Below are 21,442 nucleotides of genomic sequence, written 5' to 3' on the forward strand. Positions count from 1 at the left end.
GCTTAGTGTACAACCTTTCCCAACCTTTTTTTTGTCTAATTGGGCAATCTTCTGCTCTCTCAATATAAATATATATATTTCTTTTTTTTTTTTTTTTTTGCATCAGAAGCAAATGAAACATTTGTTTTTGTAAAACTAGCTACTGAAAATGTCCATTACCAGCTATATTCACTCTAGTATGATTGTTTTCTATATAGTATACATTACCAAGTTACAGTGAGAGATACTGTACTTCAAATAGAAGAATGGCCAAGATTCCAGGGGCGGACTGACCATTGGGCCACTCGGGCACTGCCCGAGGGCCCCATGCCACTAGTGGGCCCCATCAGGAGATTCCTTTGTTCATACTTCTCATGTGGGTCACAGGAGTGCACTCGTTTGTGCTGTCCTGTGACTCAGAATCAGCCAACAGCGCACTAAAGCCTGCTGTCAGCTGACATCACAGAGACGCTCCAGTCTCTGGATGTATCCCTATAATAATATCAGGATCCACCCAGATGCTCAGCCTCTCAGAGCTCCATCGAGTGTTGGAGAGGCAGAGCAGGGAGCGATTGTAGGGGGTGCAGTTAATCCTGCTGACCACTGGACAGAGGGAATGGAGGACTACAGTAACATTGTTCCTCTGCAGCCTATATAGGTGTCTCCAGTAGCACAATGGTCCAATTGGATGCTGGAACACGGGATGATTCCTGTGGCTATTTGAGTGAAGGCAATGCTAATAAATAGCACTGTCACACTGCAGTTGGTATGCTGTTGCAAAGTGGTTAGAGTAGGGACAGAATCCATGCTGGTTAGGGTCAGTAAACTTAGCCCTAGATAGATGTTCCTTACAAAGAGGGACAGGTTAAGAATACCACTACCAGCTCTGCAAATCTCAGGACTCCTGTGTACAGGACTGGAGGAGAAGTTCTGGGACCCCATGTGTATAGGGAGGAAGTGATGCCATCTTGGGGGTGGTCCACCTCTACATCTCCTCCAGGTCTGTGAGCACCTCCAGCGTCCATGATTTGCTATCATCGGCAGGACTGGGACAATTATGCAGATTTTGCATTTGGCCGGATATGTACTGTGAATTCCAACATTTTTAATAAACTGCCCACTAGATGGCGCTTTTCCCTTTCTATACACACACGGGAGCGGTAAGGGAAATTGCATGCGATTTGGACAAGAATCACACCTAATTTATGTTCAAAATCGCATACAATTCTTTGCAGTGTGATTTGCACCCATTAATTTTGTATTCACGCAAATTGCACCGCAAAGTATCAGTTTCAGTATCCGGAGCATTTGTACGAGTACCGATACTTGCGCAAATGCTTGGTATGAGTGCGTCCCTAGTTATAAGATCCCATAATTCAGTGGGTTATTCTTACTGAGTTTTAGAGCAGCAAGCACAGAGCTCTTAGCTACAACTTACAATATGCTTGGGCTCCTTGGGTGCTCACGAGGAGACTTTTAAGAGACAAAAGTCACATGCAGGATAATTTAACAGTGTTGCTCTTATATTTTTATACTTTTGATAGAATTAAGTGTATGCAGTCAATTTTATTTTTATTTTTTCGTTTTTCATAGAGTGTCCTGTGTATTAGTCAAGGCGGCCATTGTCTCTGATGTAGAAAGTGAGTTGTCACAGAAACAAGGACATTTTTTAAATGGGGAATCCAGTTCTGGTGACAGCTCCATAGGAGGGGGCAGAAAGTAAAGTGAACCTGATGGGATATAAGCAGGAACACAGGAAAAAATACTGACGTTACCTTGCTCTAAAAAGTAAAAAAAAAAATGCTTTATATACACTTTAAGTGTATGTAATCAGCTAAAGCATGACCCAAGTAAAGAAAAAGTTAATGTAATATTGTGGTGACATCATCAGTTGGCTGCATATAACCTGTGCAGGGAGTGGGTTCTGGTCATCCCAATACTGTCTGCCTGCAAAAAAACGACAGGAATACTTGTATATATAGTTATATAATAACTGGAACTGGAGTGACCGGTCTTTAATATAGGAAGTATTTTCACAGAGAAAAAGTGCAAGAGTTTCTTGTTGACCCATATTGGATTAGTGCACAGATCTGAAAACAGCAGGTCAACAGAATGACAAGTGCTCTTTAAAAATATGACTTTATACCTATCAGTAAATGGTGTTTAGTAGAGTTCTCATTTGTGTTGAACAAAAAAATCTTTTATGTCCTGTCTTGAGTCTGTCTACACTGTTCTTGATGGAGCTTATTCCACCCACCACAATGTCAGCTAGACTTAAAAGTCAGTATCAAAGCTAAATAATAAACACATTTTCCTTTACCCATGTCTAATGCTCTAGTGTCTTCTGTAGGCCGGGCAGCAAAAACAGGATGATGAGCTGTGGTTTTAATGCCAACCGACTGCCCACCTAAAACATAACATGCAGCCAGAGGGAACTGCATACATGCCATGGCTGTGATGCTTTGTGGCTAACTTGGTATGCTGAGTTTGACAGGTGGCACCACGATTGTAGTCAATTATTTGCGGCACAATGCTTCTACAGTAAGTCCCCTGCTTACAAAGAGTTCCATTCCAGGAACTTATTCGTAAGTCCAGCTTGTCCATAAGTGCAAAAACGTTTGCATCTTTGAAAATTCACAAGTTGAATATTTGTATGTAGGGGGCTTACTGTATAGAAAATCTATATTTGTAACATTATATCTACAGTATATATATCTATATTTATATTTTCCTGGAAAAAAAATAAAACATGCATTCAGGAAGTGGCAGGATCACCTCTTGCATGCCTAGAAGCCGCTGTTTTTCCCCCTTCTATTGATTGAACTTGATGGTTTTTTTTTTCAACCAGACTAACTATGTAAGCCTGTTCTGAAAATTGATCCACTGTACATCGCTTTTTTGAAGGGCAGTAGGAACTACCTCCTGTGTGAAAGCAGAGATTCCGGAGAGGCCGTATATCTTTTAAATAACATTTCTTCTAAATTTGAAAAACCCATCTGGATATTATCTTAACCACTTCAATACCGGGCACTTAAACACCTTCCTGCCCAGACCAATTTTGAGCTTTCAGCGCTGTCGCACTTTGAATGACAATTGCGCGGTCATGCTACACTGTACCCAAATTACATTTTTATCATTTTTTTCCCACAAATAGAGCTTTCTTTTGGTGGTATTTGATCACCTCTACGGTTTTTATTTTTTGCGCTACAAATAAAAAAATACCGAAAATTTTGAAAAAAATATGTTTTTTTTTGTTTCAGTTTCAAAACTTTGTAAATAAGTACGTTTTCTCCTTCACTGATGGGCACTGATGGGGCTACACTGATGGGCACTGATAAGGCGGCACTGATGGGCACCAATGTGGCACCAATGAAGTGGCACCGATAGGCGGCACTGATGGGCGACACGGATGGGCGGCACGGATGGGCGACACGGACGGACACTGATAGGTGGCACAAATTGGCACTGATAGCTGGCACGGATGGGCGGCACGGATGGGCGGCACGGATGGGCGGCACGGATGGGCACGGATAGGCGGCACGGATGGGCACGGATAGGCAGCACAGGTGGGCATGGATAGGCGGCACAGGTGGGCATGGATAGGCGGCACAGGTGGGCATGGATAGGCGGCACAGGTGGGCATGGATAGGCGGCACAGGTGGGCACTCATAGGCGGCACAGGTGGGCAGGCACTCATAGGCGGCATCGGTGTTATACTATAGTAATGGATGCCAATCAGTGCCAAACAATAATGCATGCCAATCAGTGATGCCCATTGTGGGCACTGATTGGCATCCATTATGGGCACTGATTGGCACCAATTGTGCTGGCTGGCATCCCTGGTGGTCTAGGGAGGATTATGACCTTTATTACCTTTTCCCTGGTGGTCTGGTGGTGTCCCTGGTGGTCCAGTGTGGGCATCCTGGGGGGGCTGTGCTGATAATCGATCAGCACAGACCCCCCCCTGTCAGAGGAGCAGCCGATCGGCTCTCCTCTACTCGCGTCTGGCAGACGCGAGTGAGGGAAAGCCGATCACCGGCTCTTCCCATTTACACTGTGATCAGCCGTGATTGGACACGGCTGATCACATGGTAAAGAGTCTCCGTCGGAGACTCTTTACCGAGATCGTAGTTGCCGGGTGTCAGACTGACACCCCGCAACAACGATCGCCGCGATGCGCGCCCCCGGGGGCGCGCAGCGGCTCATAATCCTGATCACGTCATATGACGTCCGGTCAGGATTATGAAACCACTTTGCCGCCGTCAATTGCCTATAGGGCGGGCGGCAAGTGGTTAATAAAGTTCACATACCGTATTTAATATTTTTTATTTTATTTTTTAAAGTTCGCATTTAACAAGAACATTTTGCAGGAAAATAATGTGCATTTATGATTTATTTTTATACAAGAGCCTGCAAAGTATTGCATCCAAGACTTCTGTACTGGCTTTCAGTTTGAAAGCTTGAGGAAGTGTGAATAGTCTATAAGCCCGCTGATCGGCACACTTTCAGTCTGTTAAAACTACAATTCTGTCTGCCATGGTGACAGACGAGACCAGTCGTTTATTTGTTCACTGATCCCAGTGAATGAATGACACCGGTGTGGGATTGAAGCCTAGCAAAGCCGTGTGATTTTAAAATGTAACAGCTGCTGAGGGAGAGAGGACACATTGACACATTTTTGGGACCTTTGACATTTATACAGCGATCAGTGCTATAAAAATGCACTGATTACTGTGTAAATGTCACTGGCAGGGAAGGCGTTAACACTAGGGAGCGATCACGGGATTAAATGTGTTCCATGGGAGGCGTTTCTAACTGTGGGGGGATGGGACTGACTGGAGGAGGAGAGAGATCGCTGTTCCTAATCAAAAGGAACAGCAGATCTCTCTCTGTTCCACTGTCAGAAGGGGGATCTGTCTGTTTACATTATTATTATTATTATTATTATAATACAGGTTTTATATAGCGCCAGCAGTTTGCTCAGCGCTTTACAACATGAGGGCAGACATTACAGTTACATTACAATTTGGTACAAGAGGAATCAGAGGGCTCTGCTCGTTAGAGCTTACAATCTAAAAAGGAAGGGGCAATTGATACAAAAGGTAATAGCTGTGGGGGGATGAGCTGATGGAGGAAGTAAAACAGTGTTAGTTAGAAGCAGGATAGGCTTCTTTGATGAGAAGGGTTTTCAGGGATCGTCTAAAGATGGATAGATTAGAGGACAGTCGTACAGATTGGGGTAGGGAGTTCCAAAGGATGAGAGAGGCTCTACATTGAGAGATCCTTGTTCTGGCTCTCTGTGGAGTGATCGTGGGTGGCCTCTGGCCACGCGCATCGGCTCAGTCAGCGCGCACACACGCCCCCTATCGCTCTTAAAGCGGCCAACGTACACCTATGGTGATTCGCCCAGGAGAGCCAACCTGCTGCCGTATAATGACGGCAGCTGGTCCTTAAGCGGTTAGTCTATCCAATCAAAGAGAAAAAAAAATCCGGCACCACGATCTCAAAGATAAAACATATGCGATTTTATTAGGTCCATCCATAAAAAAGAATCAATACCTGTAATTGACGTGTATCAGCCTCTTACATAGGCCTTAGTCATATCAAAATAACAACATGAAAGCAGATTTTATATACTAAAATCTACAGGTTCAAGAGGGAGAAGTGGGCAGGGCAGTCTTCAGACCAGGTAAATTAACCCTTCAATGGTTTTTCAGCTGTACTAGCCTCTCTCATCTAATGAATACAAATGTATCACTGTCAGTTGCCATACACATACTGTATACAAGCTGCATATAATGAACAAAAGAAATATAATATGAGTAAAAAATGTAAATATGAAATATTTGGAAATACAAAATGACAGTCATTAGAAAGAAAACAAATCTGTATCTGAGAGATAGAGGTGGGCTAGATCCAGATAGATCCAGTAGATCCAGGTCCTACCTACAGTTAAGGCCTTGTAAAACCCTGTTCTGTAATATAAATACCCACCAGGCCTCTCTGACTAGTAGTCTCCGATTGGCGATTTCCCCCTCTTACAACATGAAGTATACGCCCTATCCCATAAAATCCAAAACCCCTCATATCTCCCAAGTGCTGTTCTTTAAAATGTTTTGATACATTTGAGATTGCTTTGGCATTGCAATTCAGTGAATCACAGAAATGTTCAGGATTTTCTACTCTTTAGGGGATGCATTGTGCAGCCTAGATATTGTAAACAACATGCTTTGCATTCTACCACATAGACCATATAGGTATTACAATGTATATACAGTAATACCTTGGATTACGAGCATAATTCATTCCAGAAGAATGCTTGTAATCGAAAGCACTCGTATATCAAAGTGAGTTTCCCCATAGGAAATAATGGAAACTCAGATAATCCGTTCCACAGCCACTGCTTGTTTATGCAGTACTGCATTTGGCCAGAGGTGTGGGGGCATTTGAGACAACTGGAAACACTCAGAGAAGCTCGAGAACGGAGAGTTTCCGAGTGTCTCTGAGCGTCACCAGCACCCCTGCACCTCTGGCCAAATGCGGTACTGCGCACCCAAGAGGCTTCCTGCTTGTTTTGCGAGACAACGCTTGCAAAGCGAGTCAGGATTTTTTTTTTTTTTAAAGAAGCTCATATTGTTTGCTTTACTCGCAATCTGAGGTTCCACTGTAATGCTTTATAGAAAGCTGCTCCCCAGTAACTGAAGATTTAAAAGTTTTGGAATGAGCATTCAAGTGACAATACCGACAAGACATGTGGCCACATGGGAAAGAGCCTGGAGTATGAAGCCAGGTGGGGGTTGGGTGAGTGTCAGATGAAAAGAGATTGAACAGAGTGTTTCCGAGCGGCTCGGAGTGTGAGCCTCTCAGAATGCATTAAGATAAAAAAAAAAAAACTTCTGCCATTACAACCCCTATAATCTATCACTTGGAAGATTGTTTTCCTTGGAGATCTGCAGGTTAAAGGAGAAGAGCCAGCACCACAGTATATAACAGTATTTCTTGAGGTTTTATTGTAAATCAGTGTAAACAGCACAGAAAGTCAGTGCGTTTCAGATTATAACAGCCTTAATCACGACTGGTGATTGAAGGAGTCTGCTGAAGTCTGAAGGAATCTCCACCAAGTGATGATCATCTAAGGTCTATTGACACCTTTCCTGGAGTACCACGGTGGAGTATCACATCATGTCTTAAATACAACCTTCTGCCTATTTAAAGTTTGATATGTTTATATGTACTTTGCTGTATTTTAGGTTTCATATGACTCTCACCTGTCGTACTGGCAGAAATATTTCAGATAGTGGAGTATATATACATATATATATATATATATAAATATAAATGCTTTCATGTCGTGCTGTCTGCACCTTTCCTCCCGATCTTGGTGACAGTTAAAAGTCTTTCCTGGTTTTCACTTAAATTTTCATCACTGAGTTAGACACGAGAGACAGACACAATTTCTTGACAGATTCAGGTTGCAGCTTTATTTTGACTCGCACATAACAACCACGGAGTTTGTTATTTCACAGACTAGAAGATGGAATATCGGATGGCAAAAGTTTCAGCTGACCTGTTATGAGACTTTGTTCTGAAGCAGTACAGTTTTCTAAGTTCCAGCATAACCCAGAGTCATCTGATTCTGTGTAAGAAAAATGTGAGTACAAAAAAAAAAAATATGGTCAAACTGACTTGGTTACCACTAATTGCAAAATGAAATGAAATCTTGGGACACCATGACCCCTTTTAACCACACCTTCATTTGTGGCAATACCGACAAACCCCCCCCCATTTTTTAACACTCCCTGAAACAACTAGTCACAGACTTTTGAAACAAAAGGCAGACACTGAGTGGCTTATTTACTAAAGGCAAATAGACCTGCAATAGCACTTGCTCCAGAGCTTAGTAAATGAGCAGAAGCTCTGCTGACTTCCATCGTTCAATCATGCGCAAAAATGTTTTTTTTGCCCCTTGCTTGTGATTGGGTACTCTTTGTAGAGTGAAGCTTTACCTAATTAACTGAGCTCTGAAGTGACTGTGCTTGCAGAGTGCAACTGAACTTTGCAAAGTGCGCATACTTTTTGCCTTTAGTAAATCCACCTCTGAAAGTAAAAGGACAAAATGGCACTATGAGCAGAGAAATAGGTTTGCGGCTGTGGCATTACAATAACAGCGTAAAACGATTTAAAAAACGGTTTAAAAATGATATGGAGTGTGTAATGTAGAACACAAGGGTCAGGAGTACATAATACAGGACACAGAGGTTGGGAGTTCATGTTGAAAAGTTCAGGGATCAGAAGTATATAGCACACGGAGTACAGGGTTCAGGGGGTGGTAACACACAAAGGGGTTGATTTACTCAAGGCAAATAGACTGTGCACTTTGCAAAGTGCAATTGCACTCTGCAAATGCAGTTGCTCCAGAGCTTAGTAAAAGAGGTAAAGCTTCACTTTGCAAAAAATATACAATCATGTGCAAGGAAAATTAAAAAAAAAAAACAGGCTTTTTGCTTGCATATGATTGGATGATGGAATTCAGCAGAAGCTTTTCCTCATTTGCTAAGCTTAGGAGCAACTGCTCTCGCAGAGTGCAACTGTACTTTGCAAAGTGCACAGTCTATTTTCCTTTAGTAAATCAACCCCATAATGCGGGGGTCAGAAGTGTGTAATGTATAGCGTTTCGGTGTCAGAAGTGTGTAAAGAACATGCAGGAAATAGGCGCGTGCAGGGGCCAGGATTGCATACTGCACAGAGTGCAGGAGTCAGGCGTGTATAACAAACAGACTGTAGGGGTCATTAGTGCATAACACACAGAGGACGGGGATCAGAAGTGCTTAGCACAGCATGTATGGGTCAGGAATATGTAATGTACAGGACAGTGTACACAGTACAGCCAAACATTTCCCCCTCCTCTCCTCTACTCCCTCCAGTACAGATCCCCACAAATATCCCTCAGTTTAGATCTCTACCTTCAATACATACCTATCTTCTCCAGTACAGACCTCTCCCCTTCCAAAAGAAAAGAACCCCCCCCCCCTTGCCAACACAGAGCTTAACCCCCCTAGTACAGACCATTCCACCCCAATACAGACCTCCCCCCCCCGTACAGATGTCTCCCCTCAGCAAAGATATTTCTGCCCAAGCACAGACCCCTCCCCTGCAGTACAGACTACAGACTCAAGAGTACAGATCCCTGTCTCCCCAGGAGTGACCCCCTTGTACAGTCTTCCCAACACCCACTGAAGTACACACCTCTCCCTCCCAATACAGATCTCTCCCCTCAGCACAGATATTTCTGCCCAAGCTGGGGCCTCTCCCCCCAGTACCATCTTTCCTCCCCAGTACAGACCTCAACTCTCTCAGCACAGACCTCCCCTACTCAATACAGGACAGACCCCCCCACAGTACAAACCTTTTCCCACCTCCCTGAAGTCCACATCCTCAGATATTGGTTACAGTGGCAGGGCACCAGGGTGGGGGGGGAGGACGTGTTTGTCCTCGGCAGTGTCTTGTGACACTGTAAATCAGAGCTGAGGAGGATCTTAGGGGGGCTCTTCCTTGTTTCTGCAAAGGCCACTGTGTTTGAGGTCAGAATAAGCTGAAAAACATTGAAAAAATTTCTGCTGTCACTGTGTCATTAACAAAATTGGGCTGTCATGTGTTGGGACCAGAGGCCATTCCACAAGAGATGCAGGTAATCAGTACTAGCAAATCCCCTGCAATGCACCGCCGGGTGGCCGGGGACAACTCCAGGAGGAATGGTATGGTAACCATAGTCTAAAATGTCAGTTTTTTTGTCACTTGAACTATAGAAGGACATTAAAATAAAGAAAATGGCTAATTAAAATGTTTAAAACTGTACGTTTCTTGGATTTACCTTAATCCCTGGCTTGGTCCTTTCACTTTATGTAACAGCTGTGCAACTAGGAAGTTTTCAGAAATTAGAAATGTATTGTAACCATCTGTATTTCCCAGATATCACCTTACAATTCCTTACATATGATAGCTTTCCTGTGAGCAGTGCACTGCTCTCACAGATCCCTGCCTGCCATGCAAACATACGCAGCAGTGACAAATGCTGACCAATGATCTCCCTGCATGTGAGATAGAGAGGTGGAGCTACTTACATTGCCAAGAGGTACTAGGGCGGGCCAAATATGTATTCTGCAAGGACGTTTTTTGGCGGGAGGGGAGGTGAGGAGACATGAGGGATGTGGAGAGAGATGTGTGCAGAGGTGGGGGATGGTGGATAGTAGTGTAGAGATCAGAGCTGAGGAGGAGTGGAAGTGAGATTTGAAAAGCCTGTGAAAGAGAGCTGAACAGTGGACTCTGTACATAACACACCAATAAACTCTGCACTCTGTATGTAGCGCACTCTTCAACCCTGCACTCTGTACACAGCCTGTCCCCGAACTCAGCACTACATACGCTGCATACTCCTGAACTCTGCACGTAGCGTACTTCTGGGCTCTGCACGTAATGTACTCCTGAACCCTGCACTCTGTGCGAAGTGCACCCCTAAACCCTGCACTCTGTACGTAGCGTACTTCTGCACTCTGTATGTAGCGTACTTCTGAACTCTGCACTCTGTGCATAGTGTACTCCTGAACCCTGCACTCTGTACGTAGCATGCTTCTGAACTCTGCACTCTGTGCGTAGTGTACTTCTGAACCCTGCACTCTGTATGTAGCATGCTTCTGAACTCTGCACTCTGCACATAGTGTACTTCTGAACCCTGCACTGACCCATCTGATGACACAGGTTACCGAGGGAGGTTTCAAAGCATACCATTGCTACTGAATACTGTTGAGTGTCCGCATGTACACAAATGACTGCCATTTTTCTAGGGTGCAAGGTTTTTTCCTCCACTAGTGCAGTTTTTACCAAGGTAACCAGGCTACCTGAATCCAAAAATATAACAACATTTTTACCAGCTATACACATTTTGCATAAAGGTTTCTCATTTCACTTTACTGCAGTGCATTAAAGTTGCAACTAGGGACTACCTGAAAATCATAGTGCATTGATTCATGAATAACTGAGCAATCTGCCACTAAATCTCTCTTCCTGGCAGCAGTAACAAATGAACCTTCTAGTCACCTCCTTTGGGTTTGGCCTTCCAGACTGCTCTCTCCGGACATTAGAAGCAGCCCTGCAAAATACCTTTAGTTCCCACTTTTTCACTCTATCAATTCTCATCCCTTGGTGCAGTCTTACCTGTATCTGGGGATGTTCTGGTCTTGGGGTAGAAAGTCCATGAGTCTTTGAGGGAAGACTTAAGATTCTCAGTCCCTAGGTACCTTTCCATAAGCTCCACAAGTTTGTCCGCTGTTTCCAGATCTCCATGCTTCCCTCAATTTTTCAAGGCAGTAGGGAATGAACTCAGAAATCTGTCCATAACCACACATTCCACAATTTTTGAACAGAGTTTCTGACTGCAGCCATTTTCTGGTCACATGAGTAAGGTCATACACTTGTGACCGGAGTGGTTTTCCCAGGTGATAACTCCAGTTGTTGCGCCCAGCCGTGCCCAATAGTTCAATTTTTAAACGATCATAGTTTTTGGCCGCCATAGCCTCGAGGTCGAAGTAAGCCTTTTGGTTCTCCTCAGACAGTGGGGGAGCCATTAGTTCAACCCATTGTTCTTTAGGCCAACTTTCATTTTCAGCTATCCTTTTAAATGTGGTCAGAAACATCTCAGGGTCATCATCTGCAGTCATTTTTGGCAACAGGTGGCTTATTGAAAAGATGGTATGTTACCAGAATCACTCCCAGCCTTGGTCTGCTGCCTCTGCTGAAATTGTTTAATAATGGCCTCAATTTGTTATTGATGTTTTTGTTCCTGCTGTGCCAGCATTTGCCTATGGCAGGCCTTCATCTGTTCCAGGGCTTACTGCTGGGTTGTAAAACTCTGTTGCATTTGTCTGTTGTTGATTTGCCAAAGCAAGCAGTCTCAGTAGCTCCTCCATGCTGGCCTTACTTCATCTGCCCTGCAAACCTCCACCATATATGAGTCAAAGAATGGTGAAAAGGGCACAGCAAGACAGCAGGATCTTGGTGAAACACAATTGTTGTCGGATTTGGACAAATGTTGGATGGCAGGCTTTAAAATTTTCCGTGGACAAATGTCTGTTATCGGATTTTATGAGTGTGTGTACAAAAGTCCAAAGTACAAACATGCATGCTCGGAAGCAAGGACGAGCCAGAAGCGGTCAGTCTTGTAAACTAGCGTTCGTAATGCAGAATTAACATTTTTGACGTGGCAAATTATGAAATCTAGAAATGCAGCACACATTCTCTTCTTCTTTAATGGGATAATAATGAAGCTGCTGGTGATACTGAGTTATTGGAAACAAATTTTCAAAGGCTTTTTTTTTCTAGTGATATCAAGAATATTATTACGCTTGTTATTTTATTTTTATTTTTTTTGGTGCAAGTTACCACCACACCATTATACCGTAGTTTTTAAGATCAAAGATACAACTATGTTGGTGTCCCTTGACAATTTTACATTGTATTTTTTAAAATGTAACTGCCTACTGCCAAACTGTCATTTGAAGTAAAACACATAGCCGCGTATCACTCTCCACTATTTTTTTTATTGTGCATTAAAAAAAGAAAACAAATAAAACTAGACGTGCTATCTGCCAATAGAACTTAACCAAAAAGTGCATGCTATGCATCCAAAAATATAGAAAATATAACAAATCAAATCATTATTCAACCAAAAAATAAAATAAAAGACTCATGCATGTGTCCTGCTTCTTAATATAGGGGGTCAACAATGTCAAGAGTTGGTGAAAGTAGGGGTTCGTCATCCTGAGATAATTCTGAAAATCATCTGGATTTTTCTCCTGGAGCTCTTGCAGCAAAGGCATATGACATAATTAATAAAGCAACCAAGTTTTGGTCCACGAAATCCTCCTCCTCCTGTCCCTGGACTGGACTTGGGTCAAAGCAATAACTCCAAGGCCAATAATAAATAACACGTTATCTCCTCCGATTCCGCAACATGGCTGGTTAACGAATGGCCGCTCAGAAACAAACTGAAAAGCGCAAAATGAAAAAAGCTAATCAACACTCACCAAACTTCTACTAACCCAAAATTAGCAGAAGGAGAACAAAGCATGGATTCTGTTAGTTGAACTTAATCTCTTTTGGCTCGTAGTATGTCTAGTACGTGACTACATTCATGTTTGTTGTCCGACAATTGTGTACCCTTTGTATGCAAGACAAAATCCAGGCACACGCCTTCAGACTGAGGTTTTGTCTGCAGAAAATCCGATCGTGTGTACGAGGCTTTAGTCTCACCATACAAATAAGTTGCTGCTCCCCAGTCTGTCCTACACAGAAATATGGTTCCAGGGTGGAGCATCTTCCCTAAGCAGACTGGGGGTTTTATAGGAGCCCAGAGTACTGAACCTGCTTCAGCTGAGCATGTTAACCTCTCAGTGAGCCAAACAGGATCACTACAAAGCACAAAAAGAAAAAATGGTTTGAATACTGCATAAACTTGGAACAAATAACTCCTGTCCAGGACACAACCCTTAGATTTCCCAGGCTTCATGTCACATACCCCCCCTTTATTAAAATCCAAGGTTTGGAACACAGATTGCCAGGCATATGTGAACTTGGTACAAGGCCTCTCTGTTTATATGTGACAATGGTTAGAGCCAGAGGTGGCGGAACAGAATTTCACCTGAAAAAAAGCCCTGGGTGTGAGGGTCACATGAAATAGCCTGGAGGGTCGTATTCAGCTCCTGGGCCTTGTGTTTGACACATGTGGCCTAACTGATCAATAATACTTTTTCCCAAAAAAAGGTAACAAATGCTCTTGCTATGTTTGCACTGCTGCCAAAACATAGATTATTTTGCTTTTCTGCTCATTACACTTAAAGTGATTACAAAACTTTCATTTTTTTTTTAAACTAAAACAACAAACATGGTATACTTACTGTACCTGCATCCTGGTTTTGCACAGAGTAGCCCTGATCCTCCTTTTCTGGGGTCCCTCACTGACACTCCAAGCCCCTCATCTTTGTACTCATTCCCAAGCCACCCAGTCTGTCACTATTGACACAGACCAAGCGACTTGGCCCTACCTGTTGCTCCCTAGTCACGATACTTGATTGACAGCAGAGGGAGCTGCCATTGCTATCTATCTGCCCAATGAGGAGGGAGACTGCGACGAGAGCCACTGCTCTCGTGCACATTGCTGGATCGGATTCAGGTAAGAATAAGGGGGGCTCAGCTCCATCACAGAGGATTTTTTACCTTAATGCATAGAATACATTAAGGTAAAAAATCTTGAGGCTTTAGAACCAGTTTAAGGTTTTTTTAGCAATGCAGAAACATTGTCAGAACCTTTAACAACCAATCAAAATTCACTTAAGTCACACAAGTACTGTACTTTGCATTTAGTACCATGCTGAACGCTCAGATTTACCTAATAAGCCTGAAAGTTAAACCAGTAAAAAATAAAAAGAGAGTAATATACTTGTAGCAAGGTCCCAGGCCTCCCTTAGTTTAATGAGAACCTCCAGAGCCAGCGCAGTGACAGCTGACATCCTTCTATATAGTGTGGGTTACCAGGCTTGGTGGGTGTAGTGCAAGATAGATTCATGGGCACCAGACACTTCTTGAATGCAAAGAGATTTATTTTCTCTTGAACAGAACTGCGCAAAACGGTTTAGGGCCAGGACACCCTTAGGTGGTTCCAATGTTAACTGGCAGACTCCAAGACTTCTACAGGTAGACAGTAGAGGTGCGCATCTTCACTGGCCTCACGATTCGATTTGATTATGATTATCATGTCAACAATTCGATTCGATTAGATTCCGCGAAGCATCACGATGCATCACGATTACTGTGCGCGGTTTTCTTAAAAAAAAATTCAAGCAGTCAGGAGAACTTAATTTTCTTATTTTATATGTTCTTAAAAAAAAGACAACACTCCATGCATGCAGCAAAGTCTAATCACAGCAGACAACTTAGAGGAGTTCCAGGCTCCCCCCCCAAAAAAATATACTACAGGAGATGGTCAGAGACTGCAGACATAGTACAGGAGATGGTCAGAGACTGCAGACATAGTACAGGAGATGGCCAGAGACTGCAGACATAGCACAGGAGATGGTCAGAGACTGCATACATAGTACAGGAGATGGTCAGAGACTGCAGACATAGTACAGGAGATGATCAGAGACTGCAGACATAGTACAGGAGATGGTCAGAGACTGCAGACATAGTACAGGAGATGATCAGAGACTGCAGACATAGTACAGGAGATGATCAGAGACTGCAGACATAGTACATTATATGGTCAGAGACTGCAGACATAGTACAGAAGATGATCAGAGACTGCAGACATAGTACAGGAGATGATCAGAGACTGCAGACATAGTACAGGAGATGATCAGAGACTGCAGACATAGTACAGGAGATGGTCAGAGACTGCAGACATAGTACAGGAGATGGTCAGAGACTGCAGATATAATACAGGAGGTGATCAGAGACTGCAGACATAATGCGCCAAGTAGCCAGCACTAGGTCCTAATGTGCTGTTGCCATGGAGATAGAGACCAGTGCTATCAAATTTCGGTGCTGGGAAAGCACCCCTGGTTGTTCGCCCCACTGGTCCACTGTTGGAGGATTCCCCCATCCACCTGGAATGTGTAGATGGGGGAATTGGATCATATTTTTTTTCCAGTGTAATGACAAAAAAAAAGCGATTAATATATGGGCTGCATAAGTGGCTTAGTGGTAAGTGGATCTTGGGAGAACAGAGCGGGGGAGGGAGACAGATAGGGGAGAGAAAGGGACAGATCAGTTATCAATGTGTAATGAAAAATGCAGAGCTCACTGATTCAGGGAGGAGGCTGGAAGTTCACACAGCTTGGAATGTGTAGCTGCTGCTGTTCATATCTCCCGCGCACACCCCCCTCTCTCCTCATCACAGCTGTACATCGGGATAGGAGAGTGGGCGGTCCAGGCAGACACAGGGAGAGAGAGGAGGAGGGGCAGCTGTATGCAGTACATTCATTGGTCCGTTGCTGGGAGGGGGGGGGTGAACTTCGCTGGGCTGTGTGTGAGACGAGTGTCAGAGACTCTCCACTCAGCTGCAGCCACCAGCCTCTAAATGTACACACTGATCATCCTGTCCTACGGACGGGAGAAATCAGTGTTTTTTTTCTCTGTCACAAGGATAATAGGAGGCTGGAAACACTGCATTGTCCCTCCCACAGTGCAGGATCAGACAGACCGCTACAGTGATCTGTGTCACAGCTAGCTCCGGGGGGCTCTGCGCCGCCGATGGGGAGATGAGAGGGATGTCCACAGCTCCAAATCCCAAGGAGGGGGGAGAGCCTGGGTGGGGGCAGCATGCTGAAGCCAGATCACTGACGGGGAAACGCTCAGCCAGCCGAGCGGTGGCTTGTCATGACCGGCAAAGACAGGGAGCGGGAGGAGCCAAAATTATGTCATACATAATCGATTCTCCTGGCTAACCTCATCGATGCCGTATCGGAAGGGCAAAATGGCAAAGCATCGATGCGGCGATCATTTTCAACAACCCTAGTAGACAGCCATTCAGGGAAAGGCATCCAGCAAGACACCACATCTGCATGTGTAGGAGTACTTTCTCCTATGGCAACAGTCCTATAATAGTTCCTAACACGAGTTGTAACAAACTCCTTTACTTCTCCTGCAATCAACTTTAGATTCTTAGCCCACTGAACTCTCAGTCTCTCTCACTGCGCTTGCCGATTCACTGCCACTGAATACTGTGAGCTCTTCCAATCTTCTTACTCAGTATCTTCCTCAAGCCTCACCCCTGCTTCCCAGCTGGGTTCCCTGGCTTGGCACCCCAGATACTCCTCAAGCATCACCTCCACTGGCTGGGTCCCTGGCTTGGCACCTACTGAAGTTTCCCGATTCTTCACTGTCCCCGGTTGGTGAGAATACTGCTCCGGTACTTGCTTCAGCTACTCATTGTGTTCCCTGGTAATAAGGTGTTTGGTCCCTTAGTGGCGACAGCTTCCCCTCTACCTCCGACCACAACAGGTTCTCCGGCCGGCAGAACTGTCTCTTCTGGTTGGTCTGCAAGCCGCAGTTCCAACCCTACGTTGCTCTCTTGCTTCTGGATAGGCCCTCAGACAGCCTAGCAGCCAGATGTGCCTGGGATAGGCCAAAACTCTGGCCTGCCAGCCCGGGCAGCCAACAACACGTCCACCCAGACAGCTGTCCAAGTGGCACAGAACCCAATCACCTGACTCCACCCAAATATATAGGTTCTCCCAGCAGGCTAAGGGGCCCAAGAAAACCCCTGCCCATTGGTTGAGACACATCATATACTCCTAATCTGTCCTAGCATTGCCCTTGTCTTATCTAGTGTTACCAGGTACCCGGCCACCCAGCGACAAAAGAGAAGTGCAGCAATTCCAGACTTAGGGTGAAATTAATTGATCCCAAACAATTGCCCAAGTCAACTATACTGGCAGGTAAATTTAGGAGCAACCATGCCTAAACTTCAGGGTGCTACATACTGTAGATATGTCAGTTGTTTTCTCAGTGGGAATACAATGTACTATGAGTTCATGTCTGAAAGGTCCTGAATGCATACTGTATAGCCAGCTTCATAAAAATCAGAGTCTAAGGAATCTGGTCTCTAGAGCAGGGTTTGGGCAGCCAGTCATGGTAAGTAGGAGTATGAAATCTAGGCAAATCTTTTCATCTGTGTAGGACAAATCAGTTTGGTTTCTACCCTTGTCTGACTTACTCTTAAGTGCTTATAAAGTTTAGAGTTTTTTATACCTTATTGCATTCCTTGCATTATGGTAAAAAAATAATAGCCATTTCCCTCCTCCCCTCTCTAAACACCTTAAAGTGGAGTTCCACCCAAAAGTGGAACTTCCGCTTTAAGCACTCCTTGCCCCCTTACATGCCATATTTGGCATGTAATTTTCTTGGACGGGGGGGAGTGGGTGCTTTGTTTTGAGTGGGACTGCCTGTCCCACTTCCTGCTTCCGAGTACAGGCCATCTAGGTGACTCCTCCTCTCCCCCTAGGCGGCCCTCCCTCTGGGCAATCTTCTGGGACACGTCACAGGTCCCAGAGAGTGCGCATGTGCACTGCATCTTGTGCATGCGCAGAGTGTGCCCAGCTGTAAAGCCACAAGCTGTCACGGCCGGGTTCCCACAGTTTCAATGGAGGCACCGCGGAGAGGAGGGGGAGAGGCGTGAAGCTCCATGCAGCTGCATCACTGGACTGTGGCACAGGTGAGTGGCTGTTTATTAAAAGTCAGCAGCTAAACTTTTTGTAGTTGCTGACTTTTAATAAACCAAAAAAAGCCTTGAACGCCAGAATATTGCAGCCTTTCAGTGATCCAGCGCTGTGTCCGGCTGCAATATTCTGTCCCCTCACTTCCACTTCTCACAGGTACTGGGACAACAGGGTGAGCCATTGATAAATGGCTTGCTATAGGGGCACACTGAGAAAAGAAGGAGCCTGGACTGCCAATGGGGAACCCAGAAGAAGACATTCTGGGCCGCTTCATGCAAAACCATTGTATGACATTATTATTTTAAGAGAAAAAAAAATTGAAGTTTACAATTACTTTAAAGGATAAGTTCACTTTTTTTGATAAAGAATAATAAATAAATGCAAATTTTTCTGCAGGTAAAAAAAAAATGTGCATTTACTTCTTTTTTTTTTGAGCCTGGAAAGCATTTCACCAGTGATCAGCAGATCGCTGATGCCATGCATGTCTCCTGCAGACTGTCAGTGTGAGCTGCCTGCTGAGTACATCCCGTAAGGCATGCAGATACACTGACAGGAAGAATCAATGAACTACCACAGTACTCAACAGCCCTGTGGTAGTTCATTGAGAACTACAAGCTGACAGCTGCAAAGGATGTCGGTGCTTGTAGTTCATTCATACACAGAGCACTGTGAATGAATGGTGTGGACGAAACTGTGCTGTAAAGTGTATGTATAGGCCTTGAACTAAGAATGATACGAGATCTATGATTTTATAGTTGTCACTAAAACAAGAAATGGCGACAACTGTCCAAGAGGAAAATTCCTCATAATATTGCAGAGACTTCCTTTCATTTCCTTTTGCATTACTGTGACAGAAAGTAAAGGAGTATCTCACAAATGGGACACAGACAGAAAAAAAAAAAAACAGAACTTTTAATCCATCCCTACTCTATCCAAAACATGAAAAAATAAAATAATTTAGTTATACAAGCACTCTAAAGCAGAACTACATATCTATCTCAACATGGGAGGTTGGGTCTCTGTATTGTATTCTGAAGAGTCCCACTTTCCCCAGATAATATCAAATTTTGGCAGGGAATCTTCTATGACTGCTGTGAGATGTTCCATTCTACAGATATCTGCGATAGTTGAGAGGAACTGTGCAAAAGTAGGGGATGCGATAGTACGCCAGCATTGCAGTATTACTCGTTTAGCTGCCAACAAAATCTATGCCATCAATTTATTAAGAGATTTTGTGGTTTTCTTAAGGGGTAGACCTAGTAGGAGATGTATAGGTTGAAAGGGGACCAGAATATCCAGCACTTTTTCCAGTAGGGCATGAACTTGTGACCAAAAGGGGGCGATAACAAGACATTCCCAAAGTATGTGGAAGTGGGTACCTAGGGAAGAGCCACATCTCCAACAGTGACTATATGGTGAAAGTTTGTGGGCTGCCAGGAATTCAGGGGTCCTATACCAGAACATCAGCATCTTGTATGCCGTCTCCTTCTGGGCTACACATCTGGAGATCTTAGAAGTAGCATTCCATATTCTCCCCCATTGTGCCAGAGATATAGGTCTGTGAAGGATCTGAGCCCATCTCCGCATATATGAGTGGCCCTGTTTAGTAATAGGAGTTGAGCTATGAAGGATTTTATAAATAATAGAAATCTAGTGAGGTTCATATGGGCCATAAGAGCATAACATTTCAAATTCTGTAGGCACGTCTAAGGTCATTCGTGGGGATCTAGAAGTGAAAAAATGTTTTATCTGTAAGTAAGAATAAAATAATGTTTTTGGGATCTTATGTTTGGTTTTCAGATCAGAAAAAGAAAGTAGTGTGTGTGTCACTGGATGTACCAAGTGTCTTAGTTGAAATATGCCAGTTTGGGTCCACGGCAACATGGAGTCAAAGGATAGGCTGTCAGGTATTTCTGGGTTGAATAGGACGTTTATTAATGGTGAGCACTGGGAGGATAAGGCGTATTTACTGGTACAGCGCTTCCAAATTGAGAGTGTGAATAACATAGGATCTAGACAGATTTTCCGTAATTGGGGGGTAAATTTGTCTGAGGAAGGCCAAAGCATACAGCATGGGTGGGCTGGGAGTGTGATACTCATCTCGATTTCTGACCATCTGTTTGGGGCAAATCGAGATGTCCATAAAGAGATGGCTTTTAGATACGTAGCATAGTAATACTTAATGATATCCGGGGTTCCTAGTCCCCCGCATAGGCGGGGAGCCAGGAGGACCGAGTTAGCTACCCTGTGAGATGCATTATTCTGAATAAATTTCATGAAATTCCTGTGAAGCATTTTGAATTGGGTCATTGGGATCATTACAGGGAGAGTTTCAAAAAGATACAGCAATTTGGGGAGAATAGACATCTTAAGGACGTTAATCCTACCAATAAGAGATAAGGGAAGCGCTGTCCAGTTCTTTAGTAGTCTGTTGATCTCTTAGAATAAAGGAGGAAAGTTTACTTGATATAAAGTGGAGTATGAGGGAGATAAGCACACCCCGAGATATTTGAGTGATTGAGAGCACTATCGATAATTGAAATTATTTTGCAGGGTTTTCATCAGTACAGTCGAAAGATTAATGGGCTTCGGTTTTAGTTGGGTTGATTTTGAAACCAGATAGGTTGCCGAATGTTTGTAAGGATGAATGAAGTGATGGGAGTGATGTATATGCCAGGGGTTCAAGGTTGAGGATAAAGAGCAGGGGTGATAATGGGCAGCCCTGTCTAGTACCGTTACTAAGGGGGAATGGCGCTGAAACATGGGAGGCCAACTGAACCTGGGACGTAATATGAACCTGGGATGGAATATAATGCTCTTAGGGCTTGTAGAGAGGGTCCAGAGAAACCATATCGCAACAGTGTAGCAAACATGAATGACCAATTCAGGTGGTCAAATGCCTTCGGAGCATCTAGGCTCAGTGCTACAGCAGGTCTGCTAGTTTTGGTCAAGAGGTCTATAAGGTCTATGGTACGTCTAGTGTTATCTCCTGCATGTCTGGTTTGGACAAATCCAACTTAGTCCTTATAAATTAGTGTGGGGAGAAGTAGGGATAATCTATTAGCTAATATTTTTGTAAAAATTTTGTAGTGAGAATTTAAAAGGGCTATGGGGCGGTAATTGTCCGGTAATGAGGGGTCTTTTTCTGGCTTTGGAATCACTGTGATGAAAGCATGTAGGAATTGAGCGTGAGG

The sequence above is a fragment of the Lithobates pipiens genome, unplaced genomic scaffold, assembly GCF_037356315.1.
Source record: "Lithobates pipiens isolate NorthernLeopardFrog02 unplaced genomic scaffold, aLitPip1_a1.2 Scaffold_18, whole genome shotgun sequence".
NCBI classification, from domain to species: domain Eukaryota; kingdom Metazoa; phylum Chordata; class Amphibia; order Anura; family Ranidae; genus Lithobates; species Lithobates pipiens.